The 20,522-nt window shown below is 38.9% G+C and overlaps 1 long non-coding RNA gene across 1 annotated transcript; it reads left to right on the top strand.

Moving 5' to 3' along the window:
* The first annotated feature begins 4,865 nt into the window (after window positions 1–4,865).
* On the top strand, window positions 4,866–6,640 carry LOC135967239 (uncharacterized). Its single transcript, XR_010581239.2, has 2 exons — window positions 4,866–4,988; window positions 6,360–6,640. It is a non-coding gene; the product is annotated as an uncharacterized lncRNA (long non-coding RNA).
* The last annotated feature ends 13,882 nt before the right edge of the window (window positions 6,641–20,522 follow it).

The following is a 20,522-nucleotide window of genomic DNA, read 5'->3' as shown; positions in this document are numbered from 1 at the left end:
CTAGGAAGCCCCCGGTTTCCATATCGGAGAAGCCCCAACTAAAAGCTCCTCAAAGCACCTCCCCGCCCTTAATCTCCCTCACCCTCGCCGACATGTTAGGAATTAAGGTAGCGGCTAGAGTTGAGACCGGGACAGCAGCCCTAGTGCATGGTAACCATCATCTGCAACAACTTAGAGTAGCCATAGATGAAGACCTTAGAGCCATAGAACAATCTATCACAAAACTTGAAGAGTCCTTGACTTCTCTGTCTGAAGTTGTATTACAAAACCGACAAGGACTAGAAATTGTCTTTCTGAAAGAGGGCGGGCTCTGTGCAGCCCTGAAAGAGCAATGTTGTTTTTATGCAGATCATTCAGGAATAGTTAAAGATTCTATGGCAAAACTAAGAAAAAGATTAGACAAGAGAAAAAAAGAGAGAAAATCTCAACAAAGTTAGTTTAAAAATTGGTACAACCAATCCCCTTGGCTTAGCACCCTAATCTCCACCATCTTAGGACCCCTCATCCTGCTCACGCTCATCCTGACTTTCGGGCCATGCATACTCAACCACTTACTCACCCTTATTAAAAATAGATTAAACATAGTACATGCTATGGTTCTGACCCAACAATACCAGACCCTCAGGACTGAAGAAGAGGCTCAAGATTGAGCCTCTGACACAAAAAGAGGAGGGAATGAAACTAGGCCACATAAAACTTAGAAACTAGGCCTCATAGAAAAAAGAACTTAAAAAAAATTAACACCAGGTGGCTCTGGATAGGGTCCCACCCTGCCTCGATAAGGTCCCACCCTGATAGGGTCCCACCCTGCCAATTCCGGGAAACAACCTCATGAGGTCCCACCCTGCCAATTCCGGGGGTCCCACCCTGCCTCGAAGTTCCCGGAATCAACAACTCCAGGAAAAAAACCTCATAAGGTCCTGCTCTAACCAATTAGAACAAGACACCTTGCTCAGGCCATAGACAGACCCAATTACCACGCGCCTAAAGCTTTGTTTGAATTTCGCGCCCTAAGCTGTGTTTGAACTTGTGTTTGCCTATATAAACAGCCTGTAACAAGCAGTTGGGGTCCCAGGGCCAACTTAGAGCTTGGGACCCTAGCGCGCTAGTAATAAATAACTCTCTGCTGTGAATCTCGTTTCGGTGATCCTTCGCGGCGACCCCTGCCCAGGAGGGAATCGACAGTTCGGTTCCAACAGTCCTTATGAAAAAGAGGCACCAGAAAGGTACCCTCACTCCTAAGAACACAGGGAGAAGACAGTCATCTATGAAGCAGGCCTTCCAGGGACAATCCATCTGTCTGCATCTTGACTTTGGACGTCCCAGCCTCCAGAACTGTAAGAAAGAAATGTTTGTTTTTTCAGTCACGCAGTCTATGGTATCTTTGTCACACAGCCTGAATGAACAAAAAGGGTTAGTTTAGCTTAAACAATTTTAACTGGAAGAAAATTACTGGCTCTGAAAGGAAGCTTAGAATATTCCTTCCCTAAGTCAGAGCTCATGCTCCCTGAAAGAAAGTAGAAATGAGGCACTGAGGTGAGAGAGATTAGTCAAGGAAACTTCTAACTACAGGGCCTATGTTTTCCACCTGAGGCATCATATAAATGTCCTAGTGCTGCCATATCAAGTTACCACAAACTACACAGCCTTAAGAAAAATTAATTGCCTCATAACTCTGGAGGCCAGATGTCCAAAATCAAGGCATCTACAGAGATATGTTCCCTCTGAGGATTGTGGGAAAATATGTTTCCTTGTGTCTTCCTAGCTTTTGCTTGTTGCCAGTAATCCTTGGCTTTTTTTTTTTTTTTTTTTAAGATGGAGTCTCGCTCTCTCTCCCAGTCTGGAGTGCCATGATGCCATCTCAGCTCACTGCAAGCTCCGCCTCCCAGGTTCATGCCAGTCTCCCGAATAGCTGGGACTACAGGTGCCCACCACCATGCCCAGATAATTTTTGTATTTTTAGTAGAGACGGGGTTTCACCATGTTAGCCAGGGTGGTCTCGATCTCCTGATCTCACAATCCACCTGCCTCGGACTCCCAAAGTGCTGGGATTACAGGCGTGAGCCACCATGCCTGGCCAATCCTTGGCATTTTTTGGCTTGCAGTTGAATCATTGCAATCTCCGCCTTGGTCATCAAGTGCCCTATTTCCCTCTGCCCTCTGGGTTTTCAAATCTCAGCCTGTTTATAAGGACACCATTAACTAGATGTAGGATGACTCATTTTAACTTGATTACATCTGCAAATATCCTACTTCCAAAGAAGGTCATAGTCACAGGTACCAGGGTTAGCACTTCAACATATCTTTCTGGGCAGGGGACACAAATTATTCCACATCAGACACCAGCTGAATTCTGAGGCAAAGGTGGGTGCCTAGGATTTAAGCTGTTCCAAAGAGAAGTGCAAGGAAACTCCTATGATCAACTTCACCTTCTTCAGCTTCACACAAGACTTAACTTCTCTGTGGCAACTGATATCTCTCCAAATGACATCTTGGATTGGAACCATATTCTAGGAAATGGAGCCACCTGCCACTGCCACTCTGTGCATCATGAAGATAAACACATACCTTTTTGTTTAAATCCACCTAATCACAGAGACTAATTGTATCATGGGATATGACAGAACTCTGCAGTATGCTCTGTGCAATTGCTGGGCTATTTCAGTTGTGTTAAGAGGCTCTGCCTAGAGAGAAGGATGGCATGTGCTCATTAAGATAAGGGCCACATTTAATTACAGACTCAGAAACACAGGTTTCAGTACATTCTGTACAGAAGTAAATCATATTTCCTGCACCTTTCAATGCAAATATAGATCCTAAATGAGAGTCTAGATAATACTGTTAGAGTAAACCACCCCCAAATTCTTCATTAATCCTGTATCTTTTTTTCCTGCATACAGGTTAGTGTTGCCTACAGTTGATAAAGAGAAGTCAAATAATTCCAGCATTTTTAATTTATCAACAAGCATTTATTGAACAATAGCTATGTGCCGGTCCTCATTCCAGATGCTTGGGATACATAAGAGAACGGACAAAAACAAACAGAAAAGAGCAAAGTTTCCAGCCTATGTGATGCTTATACTCTACTTGTCTTTGCTGAGTGGTCTTTTATTTTTCTGTTTCTGCTCTTAATTTTGGATGTTGCCCATCAGTGGTTAATTGAATTTTTACCTGCAATCAAAATGCATAACGGTTAAAATGTTTTATAGTGTGAAAACCATTTAATATCTTTGTGTTTCTGTGTGTGAATCTCAAAAGTTACATGGCTTCTAACAAAAAACAAAAAAAAAATGGCCAATAGAAATAAAGAACACCATTGTCTTTTTCTACTATTCTCCAAGACACAATGAAATGCTCTCTTTCTCAAGTGTAGCTTTAAAACCATCTCTCCCAACTATTTCAGCAACTCCCTATTTAAGTATCAACAGTAGTGGAAAATATTTATAATGTTGGAGTTTCATTTCTACACATTTCTTGCTTTTCCAGTCAGAAAGAAAAAGACTGAGGCAGATCACTGTGTATCTATTACAGTGTGACATTTGATTTAATGTTTTATTTTACCCTATTTTGCCATTATTTTGAATCCCATTTCTCTAGCATCAATTGTAAACTCTATAAAGTCAAGAAGATATGTCATCAGCTATTTCTGTATCGTTCAGTGAAAGAACAGCCTCAAACATTCAGTAGATACTCAATAAATACTGAACAGGAGATAAATACTGAAACAGGAGAGTTCCCTGGCCTCCCTCTCAGGGTGTGTGACAGAGATGTGGCTCTCTGTTCAGCTGCAGTGAGTTCAAACCCCTTATGGGAGGGGGAGCATGCAGACGAGCAGGTGCAGAAGCTGGGTGAGTGCTTTGGGTTCTGGCTCCATGGTAGTGCCTAAAGGTGAGTGCCTGTGACCCCAGTGTTACAAAGCCCTTTTAGCCTGGCTGAAGTGTTAACCAGCTCAATGACTCCTCTGCCTTTCTGCAAGGGCAGTGGGCCAATGTGACAGCTTTCTGTATCCCAAGCTCTTGTCCAGTGTCCTAGAAGAATCAGGTCACATATTGACTTGAAGGATGCAGGGGTTTTACTGAGTGGTGGAGGTGGCTCCCAGTGGGATGGATAAGGAGCTGGAAGGGGGATGGAGTGGGAAGGTTATCTTTCCCTGGAGTTCATCTGTCCAGCGGCCAAACTCCTCTCCAACTGCCCCCCAGCTGAACTCTTCTCTGTGTTCAGATGTTCCTTCTCTTCTTTATCTGCCATGCTGTTCTGCTGTTTGTCTGGTTCTCTCCTCATCTCTTCATTTCCTCATCTCCTTGTCTGCTCATCTGCCTCTGGATCCTGGGTTTTGAGGTTTATGTGGGTACAAACCCCAAATGGGGAGCCAAAAAACAACTGTTGGGGCATGAAAACAGGAATGTCTGTCTTCATTTAGGGCCAGCCAAGGTATCCAGGCTTGAAGGTGGGGCCTTTGCGGAAGAACCTCCATCTTCTACCCAGTATTTCCCTGTCTCCTGTCCATATCAATACTTTTGGGAAATATTTTCTATTTGGATATTCTTACAATTCTATAATTATAATTATGCATATTTTATCAAATGAAATTATGCAGTTTTTATAGTGAACCCAAAAACTATGAATTTGAAATATCTACTGCTATGGTTTGAATGTTTGTGCCCTCTTCAAAAATCATGTTGAAACTTAAACCCCAATGTAATAATATTAAAAGGTTGGACGTTTATGTGGTGATTAAGTCACAAAGGTGCAGCCCTCCTGGATAAGATAAGCAATGTTATAAAATGGCTGGAGGAAACTAGCTAGGCCATTTTTGCTGTTTTACTTTCTGCCTTGTGAGGACACAGTGTTCATCCCCTCTGCAGGAAACAGTGACAAGATTCCATTCTGGAAGCAGAAGACAGCCATCAGCAGACACCAAATCTACTGGCATCTTGATCCTGAATTGCCCAGCCTGCAGAATTGTGAGAAAGAAATTTCTATTCTTTGTAAGTTACCCATTCTCAGGTACTTTGTTACAGAAGCACAAATGGACTAAGGCACTTATCAAACATTCTCTTCTCTTTTCATGTAAAACACACAATATTATGACTTTTTATAATACAATGAAGTAGCACAGAATTTTAGGCCTTTAAGGAAATTTCCAGTAGCCAAATTTTAGCCCCATTCCATTGTATTAAATGTTTCCATCTCCTGCTACAAACTTCTATTTGAACTATCCCTGCCATCATACTTACATCACAAGTTGCTCTAATTGTTAAATGTATTTTTCTTAAGCAAAATCAAAATTCTCCTCTCTGTAACTAATACTGATGAGCCTTTGTCAGGGATGGTAAATAGTTTCACCTCATGTGGTCAATAGACTTTAAGGTGGTTCCTATAATCCCTCCTTTCTGATATTTACTCCCTTGTAATCCCCTTCCTTTAGGCATGTTGTGACCTATGACTTGCTTCTAACCAATAGAATATGGCAAAAGTGACAGAATATATGTTATTATGTGTATGTTATCTTATTATATAAGATGGGTACCACATATTGCATGGAGAGTCTCTTTCCTTTGCTGCCTTTGAATAAAGAAGCTGCCAATGAAACAGGAAATTTCCCTGACACTCCACTCAGGATGTGTGACAGGGCTGTGGCTCATCTGTTTGGCTGCCATGCCTATTCAAACTTCTTATGAGGGGACACATGCAGACAGGCAGGTGCAGGAGCTGGGGCAAGAGCCCCTGAGCTCTGATCCCGTGGCAGCGTCCAGGGCTGGGAAGCTGCAACTCCCAAAGTCCAAGTGGGCATGTGTCACAGTTTGTAATTTTAGCCTTGCTGTCCACAGATGGCTTAAGTGTTAACCAGCCCAGTGCCTTCTTGGTACCCAGGTCCTTGTCTGACATCCAGGAAGAATAAGGTTCCACATAGACTTGAGGATGATGAATGCATGGGTTTTATTTTGTGGTAGAAGTAGCTCTCAGCAGGATAGATGGGGAGCTGGGAAGGGGAGGGAGTGGGAAGATGATCTTCCCCTGGAGTTTGGCCATCCAGTGGCCAATCTCCTCTCTAAATATCCCCAGCCAAATTCCTCTTGGCATTCAAATGCCCCTTCTCTTCTTTCCTTCTCTGCCATACTGTTTTGCCTTTCTTCTGTTCTTCTCTTAGTCTCCTTGTCTGCTTCTGGAACCTGGGGTCTGGTGTTTATATGGGTACAGAATAGAGGGGCACAGTGGACCAAAAGGCAACTTTTGGGCATGAACACAGGAATGCCTGTTTCCATTTAGTGCAGCAGGTTTCCAGGCTTGAGGGTGGGGCCTTTGCCAGGGAACCTCCCTCTTCTACCCAATATTTTCCTGTATCCTGTTCATATCAGCACATTGGAGGTCCCACATGGCAGAGAACTGAGAACTGGCCTTCAACAGTCATCAAGAAGTTGACGACCTCAGTCCAACAATCCATAAGAAACAGATTGAGAATCCAGCCCCAGCCAACATCTGGATTGAAGTCTTGTGAGAGCCTGAAGAAGATACAGCTGAGTTGTGTTCAGGCTCCTGAGCCACAGAAACTGTGTGATAATACATGTGTTGCTATAAGTCACTAAGTTTGTGGTATTAATAATATGGTTATACACCAATAAATAACTAATACACCTCATATGCCAACTCTGAGCATTTACTTAGATGTCCTGGATTACTAAGATTAAGAAAGATTCTGCAGCCACATTTGAACTTTAAGAATAAGTGCCATAAGTAGTGATGTTTGCAGTGAGACTGGTTATGAGAAGCAGTACACTTGACATTAATAATTTATCCTGGCCGGGCGCGGTGGCTCAAGACTGTAATCCCAGCACTTTGGGAGGCCGAGGCGGGCGGATCACAAGGTCACGAGATCGAGACCACAGTGAAACCCCGTCTCTACTAAAAATACAAAAAAAAAAAAAAATTAGCCGGGCGCGGTGGCGGGCGCCTGTAGTCCCAGCCACTCAGGAGGCTGAGGCAGGAGAATGGCGGGAACCCGGGAGGCGGAGCTTGCAGTGAGCCGAGATCGCGCCACTGCACTCCAGCCTGGGCAACAGCGTGAGACTCCGTCTCAAAAAAAATAAAAAAATAAAAAAATAATTTATCCTACCCACATATACACTTTGAGACCAGAAAGAACAAGTGAAATTTGTTTCCATATGTCATCTCGTGTACTGAAGATCAATGCTGTAGGAAAAAAGCTGTAAAGTGACTGAGGAGGAAAGGTACCTGGGTGATACAGGCTATGTGTAAGTGTTTATCCATATATTGTATGAGGGGTTGTGACTAGAGCAAACTGTTCCAGTCTGAAGGATACAAATCTTAGTCTAAAGTACTCAGATGTTCCTAGGCTAAAGAAAATGGTGTCCCTGTAAGATACACATCCAGTGTTACCAGGTATAATAATTTTTCAATAGAAGCTGAATATTTCAATTTTATGTGAAATTTTCCACATTTTAAACATTGGATCATTTGCAAAGGTACAACTACTGTATTTTTTTTTTGAGATGGAGTCTTGCTCTGTTGCCCAGGCTGGAGTGCAGTGGTGCCATCTCAGCTCACTACAATCTCTGCCTCCCCAGTTCAAGCGATTCTTATACCTCACCCTCCTAAGTAGCTGAGATTACAGGTGTGCACCACCAGGCTTGGCTAATGTTTTTGTTTGTTTGTTTGTTTGTTTTTGTATTTTTAGTATAGATGAGGTTTCACCATGATGGCTAGGCTGGTCACAAACTCCTGGGCTCAAACAATCTGCCCGCCTCAGCCTCCCAAAGTGCTAGGATTACAGACATGAGCCACCGCACCTAGTCTACATTGACCCTTTTTTTTTTTTTTTTTTTTTTTTTTTTTTTTTTACTATGTTAGTTGTACTACTGTGAAGCCACAAGCTTTCAGATATGCCCTTCTCTGCAGAGTTCAGTTTGTCTCATTATGTCAATTTACTTCTAACTATCTGAAAGGTAATTATGATATAATCACCCATCAATTTAATTTTTCTCCAAGCTTACATAATTAGATGATAGAATGAATATCTAAGGATGGAATGCATGGAATACATAATATTGAGTTAATGACCTTGAAGGCAACACTCTGCCCTCAGTCTTGTGCACATACTTGCAAATTACTGGGAGTTGTTTGTGAGTGTATACAGGTGGTGCAAAGAGTTGCTGAAACAGAAATTATGATATGTACATGGTAGTATATAATCCATATCAAAGTCCCCCTTTTTCATCAGTGGTCATCAAAATCATTGAGTTTAATGACGTTGTCTGAACAACTCTAAGTAATTGCAACTTCAATCTACCAACAATATTGGTGGATCACAAACTCTGGCATAACCGTAAGGACCCATAAGAAAAGAAGGCATGTTCTTGCACCCAGAAAACTCACAATATAGTGCAGAAAATCCAAACATATACACTAATATGTTACTGATTTCTCACGCAGGCTAACTCCAAAGGAATCTTAGCAGAAAACAATTTCATTCTTTCTCTCATTGTTCCTACACATTGGTACTGTAGGCTAGTTTTTTTGCTGTTGTTTTTTTTGTTTTTTTTATTGAGGCGGAGTCTCGCTCTGTCGCCCAGGCTGGAGTGCAGTGGCGAGATCTTGGCTCACCACAAACTCCGCCTCCCGGGTTCACGCCATTCTAGCCTAGTTATTTTTGTCCTCACCATTGAAATATCTGAGTGGTCCCAAATCTTTTCTGGTGTTTAGCTAATAAGTAAATTGCACCCTTCGTTGTCATATACACCTGAAATGTATAAACGCCTAATACTGGCAGATCTACTTTTGACCCATCTCCTTTACAAGTTCTTAATGGATGTTATATCGCGTCACTGTAGAATGTGGAGGGACTTGGTACTTATTGTTTTATTGACCTTGTGTCTGCTAAAATCACAGGAAAGGTTGGATTTGGCATCCTACTACTAATGCAACTGAGGCAAATATAAAGACATACAAAGTTTTGAGGTGAAAAAGTATTTTAACTTAGAAGGCAGAATCAATCTCAAATCAGCTAGAAAAGTAATGGAAGTACACTGTAGAGGGCACTTAGAGTGTACATTATGTCTTCTAATTTTCACAATAATCCTATGAAAATTTAAAACAGATTTTAAAATATCTGAGTAAGATTGGCTATGTTCAAATCCCTGTGTATCACAACCAACCACTGTCTTATTTTGGGAGAGCGTTGGTACAGTTTCCTCATCTGTAAAACAGATCCCAACAATAATAGTACTTGAGTGATTAATCTATGCTAGACACCATCCTGTATTTACGGGAATTATTTTGTGTAACCTTCTAAGGCAAATACTACCATTTTTGTTAGTAAGAAAACTTTGCTAAGGAGGAAAATGAAGAGCGAGGTGGATAAGTAGTTGCCAAGATCTCCCAGATATTTGAACCTCAGAAGTTTGTTTCTAAAGCTTAAGATGTTCAATATTTTAACATGTTTCTGACCTACTCTGGTTGTGATTAAAATGTAACAATGGTTATAAAGTGACAAGAACATGAAAGGTTCTCCATTAATAGCTGTATTTATAGAAAAACACAGAAAGGATGAAGAATTATTGTAAAGGAAAGGTGACTTCTGATTTATTTCCCATATTATCTTAATCCAAATTGTTTTTTCATTCTAGTACACTGTTGTCTTGTCATTAAGATCTCTGTTTTGAGCATTGCATTTTTAGGGCCCCCCATGAGTTGGATATTAACAGCCTAAGAAAAAAGCGATTCTTCCAGTTCCATCCACTGTCCCTCTTGGAATTAGAGAATAGCTCTTGGGATTAGAAGAGGCAATATCATGTGGTTGTTCTTAACAGCCATGCTATTTACACTCGATTTCTTTTGGTTTTAATGAGAGGAAACTCCTTTCCAATTTGAACAGCAATTCTCCATGGATTCTGCCTGCAGAGCATGACAGCTAGACCTCTCTCCAATTACAAATGGAAAGCTAGTTGTCAGTGAAATTTCAGAGAGCTCGCAAGGTTATACTGACATTGATATTTAAGTTGCTCCTTGGTCTTCTCCCAGACACATGGTCCTTGAGGGAATGCAGAGGTGATGGGTAAGAGGGTATTCTTTTCTGTATGGTGTGTTATCTGTGATACCAGCACCAGTATATGCTGGTCAGACCACAGCCAATGCCTGTGTTCTTTCTTGATAAACTGTAAAATCCTACTTTTCTAAACAAAATGCTGGTATTTCTTATACAGGCTACATAGCTTGACTAGAAAAAGAAAAATGTAGAAGGAAAATTGTATACATATTATCGTGTGACATGTTCCACAGGTAAAATAAGAGATTTCTTATGTATATACTATATGACAAATAAGTTATAAGTAGAAATTTAAAATGGCAAGATGATTCAAGATGTTCAAACGTAAAATTATTTGGAATTATGATTGCAAAAAGAGGTATGAAGATATTACCAACATAAATTCAAAACATAAAACAATTTTATGGTTGTAGAAATTTTAATTGAGGCAATTTAAATACTGGCTGCCTTAAAAATTGGAACAATAGGGATACAATTCCAAAATATGGTCTCTTTAAATTACACACATACATCCACACACACTCATGTTTAATGCACAGAAGCTGAGGCAGCTGTGGTGTTGTGGGATAAATCACTGAACTCAGAATTAAAATACCTTAGTTTGAGAATTATATTTATCCCTTATTATTAGCAATTAGACAAATCATAGAACTATATGTTCTTTGTTTTACAACAAATAGAGACGATAATGTCTATTTTGTTCTCCTTAGAAGTATTTGAGAGGCACCTGGTTAATTGCAATGGCAGTTTCTATATCTTTACTTCAGAAAATGAGATTATGTGATCTCTGATGTTCTAAAAGACAGAAGAGGTCAGATACTCATTATAAATTAGGATATTCACTTTTATGAAAAATGTTGAAAAGAGAACATTGTATCACATTGCCTTTAAAATGTTATGTAGTCAGAGCAGGTATCCATTAAAATTTCAATAATGGCTGACATTTATGTAGCCCTCATTACCTCACAGCGTTCCCAGATTATTTAATCCGCACCAAAACCCTAGAATGTAGTTTAGCATTATTATATTCCTTTTTCAGGTTAAGGAAATCAAGTCATGAAAAGATAAAATACTTTGCCCAATGTCTTACATAAGACCAGTCATTATATCTTCTTTAGAGTCTCACTTTTTTTTTTTTTCATGAACTGTGTATAATAATAGTCCTACATTTTAAGGACTACTTAGTGGCACCTAAATTGTGTGGCATATGGTAAAAATTTAATCAGTATTAATTCTTAAGCTGATAAAATTAACCTGAGGCTAGATGAGAGTATCTATCAAGGGTTTGAGTTTAGCTGCAACAAACTGTTATCTATAATAACAATGGCTTTTAGAAAGTTTTTTTCTTTCATATAATAAGGAAACTAGAGACAATCAGTTCAGAGTTGATATAAAGTGAGCAACCCAGGATTTTGGTATCCTTTTAAAGGGTCCCGGTCATCTTATGGTCACGAGATGTCTGCTAGGATTCCAGCAATCTAGTTCACATTCCAGGCTGGAGGAAGGGAAAGGGCAAAACTCTACAGTAAGGTAGTTTAGATGAAGCACTTTTAAGATCTCCCAGAAGTCCAGACCACTGACTATACTTCATTAGTCAAAATTTTGCTGTATGGCCAACATGTATGGTACTATGAATAAAGAGATATAGAATGGTTATTGGAGAAGCAATGAGCAGATCTTGCCACTGAAGTTTAAAGAAACCAGTTTCAAAGCAAATTGTTAGTCAATACCTTTCTTTAGTGTCAGTGGTGTGAATGTTACTCCGAATTTACAAGTTTCCTTAAAAATTGAAAGCAAAATTTATCAATGACTTAGTTATGCATCTTTACAAAATGAAAACCATATCATTTAAAATGCATCAATTATAATAAAATTACTAGACATGTTTTCAATGATCATATATTAAATGAAAAGTCCCAGTTGCTTCTAAGATGGCTGAATAGGAACATCTCCAGTCTGCAGCTCCCAGCAAGACGCACACAGAAGACAGGTAATTTCTGCATTTCCAATTGAGCCTCCACTGGTGATACCCAGGAAAACAGGGTCTAGAGTGGACCTCCAGTAAACTCCAATAGACCTACAGCTGAGGGTCCTGTTAGAAGGAAAACTAACAAACAGAATAGAATAGCATCAATATCAACAAAAAGGACATCCACACCAAAACCCCATCTGTAGGTCACCAACATCAAAGACCAAAGGTATATAAAACCACAAAGATAGGGAGAAACCAGAGCAGAAAAGCTGAAAATTCCAAAAACCAGAGCACCCTTTCTCCTCCAAAGGATTGAAGCTCCTCGCCAGCAACAGAGAAAAACTGTATAGAGAGAGACTTTGATGAGTTGACAGAAGGAGGCTTCAGAGGATCGGTAATTACAAACTTTTCCAAGCTAAAGGAGAACGTTCTAACCCATCATGAGGAGGCTAAAAACCTTGAAAAAAGGTTAGATGAATGGCTAACTATAATAAACAGTGTAGAGAAGATCTTAAATGACCTGATGGAGCTGAGAACCATAGTACAAGAACTTCGTGACACATACACAAGCTTCAATAGCCGATTTGATCAAGTGGAAGAAATGTTATCACTAATTGAAGATAAAATTAATGAAATAAAGCAAGAAGACAAGATTAGAGAAAAAAGTAAAAAGAAACGAACAAAGCCTCCAAGAAATATGGGACTAGGTGAAAAGACCAAATCTACATTAGATTGGTGTACCTGAAAGGAATCAGGAGAATGGAACCAAGTTAGAAAACACTCCTCAGGATAATATCCAGCAGAACTTCCCCAACCTAGCAAGGCAGGCCAACATTCAAATTCAGAAAATACAGAGAACGCCACAAAGATACTCATCGAGAAGAGCAAATCCAAGACACGTAATTGTCAGATTCATCAAGGTTAGAATGAAGAAAAAAATGTTAAGGGCACCAGAGAGAAAGGTCGGGCTACACACAAAGGGAAGACCATCAGACTAACAGCAGATCTCTCGACAGAAACCCTACAAGTCAGAAGAGAGTAGAGGCCAATATTCAACATTCCTAAAGGAAAGAATTTTCAACCCAGAATTTCATATCCAGCCAAACTAAGCTTCATAAGTGAAGCAGAAATACAACCCTTTACAAACAAGCAAATGCTGAGAAATTCTGTCACCAAGATGCCTGCCTTACAAGAGCTCCTGAAGGAAGCACTAAACATGGAAAGGAACAAGCAGTAACAGCCATTGCAAAAACATGCCAAATTAGAAAGACCATCGATGCTATGAAGAAACTGCATCAATTAACGGGCAAAATAACCAGCTAACATCATAATGACAGGATCAAATTCACATATAATATTAACCTTAAATGTAAATGAGCTAAATGCCCCAAGTAAAAGACACAGGCTGGAAAACTGGATAAAGAGTCAAGACCCATCAGTGTGCTGTATTCAGGAAACCCATCTCATGTGCAGAGACACATACAGGCTTAAAATAAAGGGACAGAGGAAGATCTACCAAGCAAATGGAAAGAAAAAAACAAAAAGCAGGGGTTACAATCCTAGTCTCTGATAAAACAGATTTTAAACCAACAAAGATCCAAAGAGACAAAGAAGGCTATTACATAAGGGTAAAGGGATTAATTCAACAAGAAGAGCTAACTATCCTAAAGACATATGCACCCAGTACAGGAGCACCCAGATTCATAAAGTAAGTCCTTAGAGACCTACAAAGAGATGTAGACTCCCAAACAATAAAAATGGGAGATTTTAACAACCCACTGTCAATATTAGACAGATCAATGAGACAGAAGGTTAACAAGGACATGCAGGACTTGAACTCAGCTCTGCACCAAGAGTATCTAATAGACATCTGCAGAACTCTTCACCCCAAATCAACAGAATATACATTCTTCTCAGCACCACATCATACTTATTCTAAAATGGACCACATAATTGAAAGTAAACCACTCCTCAGCAAACGTGAAAAACCAGAAACCACAATAAACTGTCTCTCAGATCACAGTACAAACAAATTAGAACTCAGGATTAAGAAAGTCACTCAAAACTGCATAACTACATGGAAACTGAACAACCTGCTCCTGAATGACTACTGGGTAAATAACAAAATGGAGGCAGAAATAAAGATGTTCTTTGAAACCAATAAGAACAAAGACACAACATACCAGAATCTCTGGGACACATTTAAAGCAGTGTGTAGAGGGACATTCATAGCATGAAATGCCCACAAGAGAAAGCAGAAAACATCTAAAATTGACACCCTAACATAACAACTAAAAGAACTAGACAAGCAAGAGCAAGCTAATTCAAAAGTTAGCAGAAGGCAAGAAATAACTAAGATCGGGGCAGAACTGAAGGAGATAAGAGACACAAAAACCCTTCAAAAAAATCAAGGAATCCAGAAGCTAGCTTTTTGAATAGATCAACAAAATAGATAGACTGCTAGCAAGACTAATAAAGAAGAAAAGAGAGAAGAATCAAATAGACACAATAAAAAATGATAAATGGGATATCACATTTATTGTATTTCTGATTCCACAGAAATACAAACTACCATAAGAGAATACTATAAACACCTCTACACAAATAAACTAGAAAATCTAGAAGAAATGGATAAATTCCTGGAAACATACACCCTCCCAGGACTAAAGCAGGAAGAAGTTGAATCTTTGAATAGACAAATAACAGGTTCTGAGATTGAGGAAATAATTTATAGCCTACCAACCAAAAAAAGGCCAGGACCAGATGGATTCACAGCTGAATTCTACCAGAGGTACAAAGAGGAGCTGGTACCATTCTTTCTGAAACTATTCCAATCAATAGAAAAAGAGGGAATCTTCCCTAACTCTTTTTATGAGGCCAGCATCATCCTGATACCAAAGCCTGGCAGAAACACAACAAAAAAAGAGAATTTTTGGCCAACATCCCTGATGAACATCAGTGCAAAAATCCTCTATATAATACTAACAAACCAAATCCAGTAGCACATCAAAAAGCTTATCCAACATGATCAAGTCAGTTTCATCCCTGGAATACAAGGCTGGTTCAACATATGCAAAGCAATAAATGTAATCTATAACATAAACACAACCAATGACAAAAACCACATAATTATCTCAATAGATGCAGAAAAGGCCTTTGACAAAATTCAACAGCCCCTCATTGCAGAAACTCTCAAGAAACTAGGTATTCATAGAACATATCTCAAAATAATAAGAGCTATTTATGACAAATCCACAACCAAAATTATACTTAATGGGCAAAAACTGGAAACATTCCTTTGAAAACCAGCACAAGACAAGGATGCCCTCTCTCACCACTCCTATTCAACATAGTGTTGGAAGTTCTGGCTAGGGCAATCAGGCAAGAGAAAGAAATCAAGGGTATTCAGTTAGGAAAAGAAGAAGTCAAATTGTCCCTCTTTGCAGATGACATGATTGTATATTTAGAAAACCCCATTGCCTCAGCCCCAAATCCGCTTAAGCTGATAAGCAACTTCAGCAAAGTCTCAGGATACAAAATCAATGTGCAAAAATCACAAGCGTTCTTATACACCAATAACAGACAAACAAAGAGCCAAATCATGAGTGAACTCCCATTCATAATTGCTACAAAGAGAATAAAATACCTAGGAATCCAACTTACAAGGGATGTGAAGGACCTCTTCAAGGAGAACTACAAACCACTGCTCAACAAAATAAAAGAGGACACAAACAAATGGAAGAACATACCATGCTCATGGATAGGAAGAATCAATATCGTGAAAATGGCCATACTGCCCAAGGTAACTTATAAATTCAATGCTATCCCCATCAAGCTACCAACGACTTTCTTCACAGAATTGGAAAAAACTACTTTAAAGTTCATATGGAACCAAAAAAGAGCCCACATTGCCAAGACGATCCTAAGCCAAAAGGACAAAGCTGGAGGCATCACACTACATGCCTTCAAACTATACTACAAGGCTACAGTAACCAAAACAGCATGGTACTGGTACCAAATCAGATATATATATACCAATGGAACAGAAAAGAGGCCTTGGAAATAGCACCACATATCTACAACCATCTGATCTTTGACAAACCTGACAAAAACAAGAAATGGGGAAAGGATTCCCTATTTAATAAATGGTGCTGGGAAAACTGGCTAGCCATATGTAGAAAGCTGAAAGTGGATCCCTTCCTTACATCTTATACAAAAATTAACTTAGGATGGATTAAAGACTTAAATGTTATACCTAAAACCAGAAAAACCCTAGAAGAAAACCTAGGCAATACCATTCAGGACATAGGCATGGGCAAAGACTTCATGACTAAAACACCAAAAGCAATGGCAACAAAAGCCAAAATAGACAAATGGGATCTAACTAAACTAAAGAGCTTCTGCACAGCAATAGAAACTATCATCAGAGTGAACAGTCAACCTACAGAATGGGAGAAAATTTTTACAATCTACTCATCTGACAAAGGGCTAATACCCAGAATCTACAAAGAATTTAAACAAATTTACAAGAAAAAAAAACATCAAAAAGTGGGCAAAGGATATGAACAGACACTTCCCCAAAGAAGACATTTATGTAGCCAACAGACACATGAAAACTTTTCATCATCACTGGTCATCAGAGAAATGCAAATCAAAACCACAATGAGATACCATCTCACACCAGTTAAAATGGCAATCATTAAAAAGTCAGGAAACAACAGATGCTGGAGAGGATGTGGAGAAATAGGAATGCTTTTACACTGTTGGTGGGAGTGTAAATTAGTTCAATCATTGTGGAAGACAGTGTGGCAATTCCTCAAGGATCTAGAACTTGAAATACCATTTGACCCAGAGATCCTATTACTGGGTATATACCCAAAGGATTATAAATCATGCTACTATAAAGACACATGCACACATATGTTTATTGCGGCACTATTCACAATAGCAAAGACTTGGAACCCAAATATCCATCAGTGATAGACTGGATTAAGAAAATGTGGCACATATACACCATGGAATACTATGCAGCCATAAAAAAGGATGAGTTCGGCTGGGCACGGTGGCTCACGCTTGTAATCCCAGCACTTTGGGAGGCTGTGGCAGGCGGATCATGAGGTCAGGAGATCAGACCATCCTGGATAACACAGTGAAACCCCATCTCTACTAAAAATACAAAACTTAGCCAGGCGTGGTCGCGGGTGCCTGTAGTCCCAGCTACTCGGGAGACTGAGCCCGGGAGACAGAGCTTGTAGTGAGCCGAGATTGTACCACTGCACTCCAGCCTAGGCGACAGAGCTGGCTGTGTATAGATTACATTTATATAGATTACGTTTATTTTTTTTCTGTCTCGAAAAAAAAAAAAAAAAAAAAAGCTGAGTTCACGTCCTTTGCATGGACATGGATGAAGCTGGAAACCATCATTCTGAGCAAACTATCACCAGGACAGAAAATCAAACACTGCATGTTCTCACTCATAGGTGGGAACTGAACAATGAGAACACATGCAGACAGGGCCGGAAACATCACACACTGGGGCCTCTCAGAGGGTGGGAGGGGGTGGAGGTTGGGGGAAGGATAGCATTGGGAGAAATGCCTAGTGCAAATGACCAGTTGATGGGTCCAGCAAATCAACATGCCACATGTATACCTATGTAACAAAACTGCACATTCTGCACATGCACCCTATAACTTCAAGTATAATAATAATAATAATAATACTAAAGACAAGTACAGACTTTTCAAGTACACAATTTTTTGGACATGGTTTCAAAGGTAAGCAGCCTAGTGTACCAAGTGTGAAGACAGATATGTAAACAGATTAACATAAGATTGAAAGCTATTAGAATAGGAGTCAGTGTATTTTGTATCTGTCTAGCCTTTGAGTTTAGAAAAGATTTTATGACTGCATCAGGTTCCTAGGGGTATTGTAACAACGTACTACATAAAACTGTGTGGATTAAATCAATAGAAATTTATTCTCTCATATTTCTGGAGGCTAGAAATATGAAATCAAGGTATCTTAAGGGAAATGCAGGTTCTGGGTGGCCAGATCTCAATATTTTTCTAAAAGTAGCCCAAAATATTGTTGTTTTTAAAATATATATGTATAATTTTGAATTCTAGAACTGTGGCAGTTAATTAGAAATTCCTTCTCTTTTAATAATTGTTGGGTAGATTAATCCTGTATAGCCCTATTAAAGATCATGTGGGCTCGATTCAGTTTATAATTTTTAAATATACATTTACATGTACACACAAACATATATTTCTGGAAAAAACATCACAACTTTAAATTATAAACCCAGGCACATGCATGCCAAAGGCAATGACATTCTGTCTTTAAGGAATCCTGCAGTATTTGTATTTTTCTGAATACTGCATAACATTGCTTCTTGATGAAGGAATATTTTTATTATCTATCTTGCATGTTGACTTGCTTGTAAGTGCCTTGTTGTTAGATGTTTGCTTAAGACTTTCCTTTTATGACTATAGCTTGACATTAAAATGCATTACATGGATCAGCTTGGGTGTTGTTAAAGTCACTTTGAGAGGCTTTTTTCAGACTTTATATATTTGGTTGATAAAACACTGCTATTACTAAAGCCTCTGGGATTGAGTATAAGACCAAAGTCTTAACAACTGTTTCGTTCATATTCAACCAAGTTCTATATTCCATGCAGGGTCTCATTGATGAAATATGTTTCTTTGAACATTAGTAAACATGAATTTTTGTGGTAACAAATTGTCATTAAGGTCTTGTAATAAAACTCTCTAGATTTCTTGGCAAAATATTTGGTCCTGTTTTCATTTCCTTGAGGGAAAAACACATGAAACTTTATAAACTATGGTACCCTCCTTATACTAGTGCCAGGCATTAAAAAGATACAACATTCAACTCAGTAATTCACCAACAATTTTTTTTTGAATGATTAATCTGTGCTCAGCTTTGTGCTACAATCTATTACATCATTCATGTCGTCAACTCTGAAGCCTTGAACCCTCGAGAAAGAAAAGGTTGAAAAAGTTCCTTAAGTGGATAAATGTATACCAGAAGGGTCTCTTCCTCACTCCTATCACAAACATCATGCTGAACACACTAATACTGATACTATAACTCAAGATATCTGAACTTATAAATCCTGGAATTTCTACCCATACACCAATGAATAGCAATAGTCTCCATTAACCATACTGGCCTAAAGGTGTCTATGTCAATTCAAACTTTCCATAGTGTCTAAATATATATATTCAAGTAGATGCCATAAAAGCATTTTAAAGAAGAAACAAGTATAATAGAAGTTTATTGTAACACATTGAAGGGATGAAATAATTATCCAGATTTCAGAAGCAATGTTGGGATTGGGATACTAGTAGAGATATTATGGTGAGGAAGCTAGGAAACCTCGATTCTTGCCTCAGGATATGTTGCTTCTCTGCCTCACAAAGTTCTCAAAGAACATAAAACATAAGAAATTACAGCAAATAAATGTCAATTCATAAGTTGTCTTTAAGCTTGACAAATCAATGAAAATCTCCAGTGAGCCAGATTAGACCAAGTTAATGAGTACAGTAGCTAAATGCAGCTTAGAATCTAGGTACACATCACATGCCAGATCCAGCAGGAAAAGAGACAGAAACAGGAATCCACTGCCATGTGCTGAACCTTTGCAGCCCAGTGATCTCACTCTCTTATAAACACTGCCCAGCAAATGTTCTGGAATCTCTCCCATCAAAATCATGGTTCTTCCTCTAGAGGACAAGAGAAGACGGGAGCATATAAAGGAGGTCTTGAAGGCACACCTTTCTTTAGCTATGAATGCCACTTCACGGACTCTCTAAAATACAAGGCAAATGTACTACATATATATTTACATATGCATACATATAAATATATATGTAAATATATTTATTTTATAATTATACATCAATGGCCACATATTTTGTGAGACAGTCCTAATATTATGTAAGCATATTTTTTAACAAGAATGAACCATAAAATGTATAATTTAATGTGATTTTATATTTATAGCCTTTTTTAAAAAATCAAATGTATACATTGAAAATTATGTCTCTTATTAGAATACAGGAACAGATTTAATAAAATGTGTTCCCAAGGTATATAAACAATGATTTCAACACTATTCCGCCATTGTAGGAACAGGAGTATATACAAAAAGGAACAGCCCAGATGAAGGAGGGATTAATTCTATGGGAGACACAAAGAAGCAAATCCCAGAAAGTTCACTGAAAAGGCACTGTCTATTTGGAAGGATACATTGTAATTCAGAAGACAGATGGCAAGACAAAGGGATTCCTGTTAGAGGAAACAAAACGCTCAAAGGCTTAAAATGGTTAAAGAGTGAGGTATGTTTGGATGAGAGCAAATAGTTGATATCTGTATATTATGTCTCGATAAATGTGGAGAGAGGGAAAAGTGATTTATATAGTCCTGTAAGAGAATAAGCATAAAGCTCTCTAGCACCT

The sequence above is a fragment of the Macaca fascicularis genome, chromosome 14 (genome assembly GCF_037993035.2).
Source record: "Macaca fascicularis isolate 582-1 chromosome 14, T2T-MFA8v1.1".
NCBI classification, from domain to species: domain Eukaryota; kingdom Metazoa; phylum Chordata; class Mammalia; order Primates; family Cercopithecidae; genus Macaca; species Macaca fascicularis.
The sequence above is the reverse complement of the archived record's forward strand: the minus strand, read 5'-3'. Positions and strand labels throughout refer to the sequence as shown.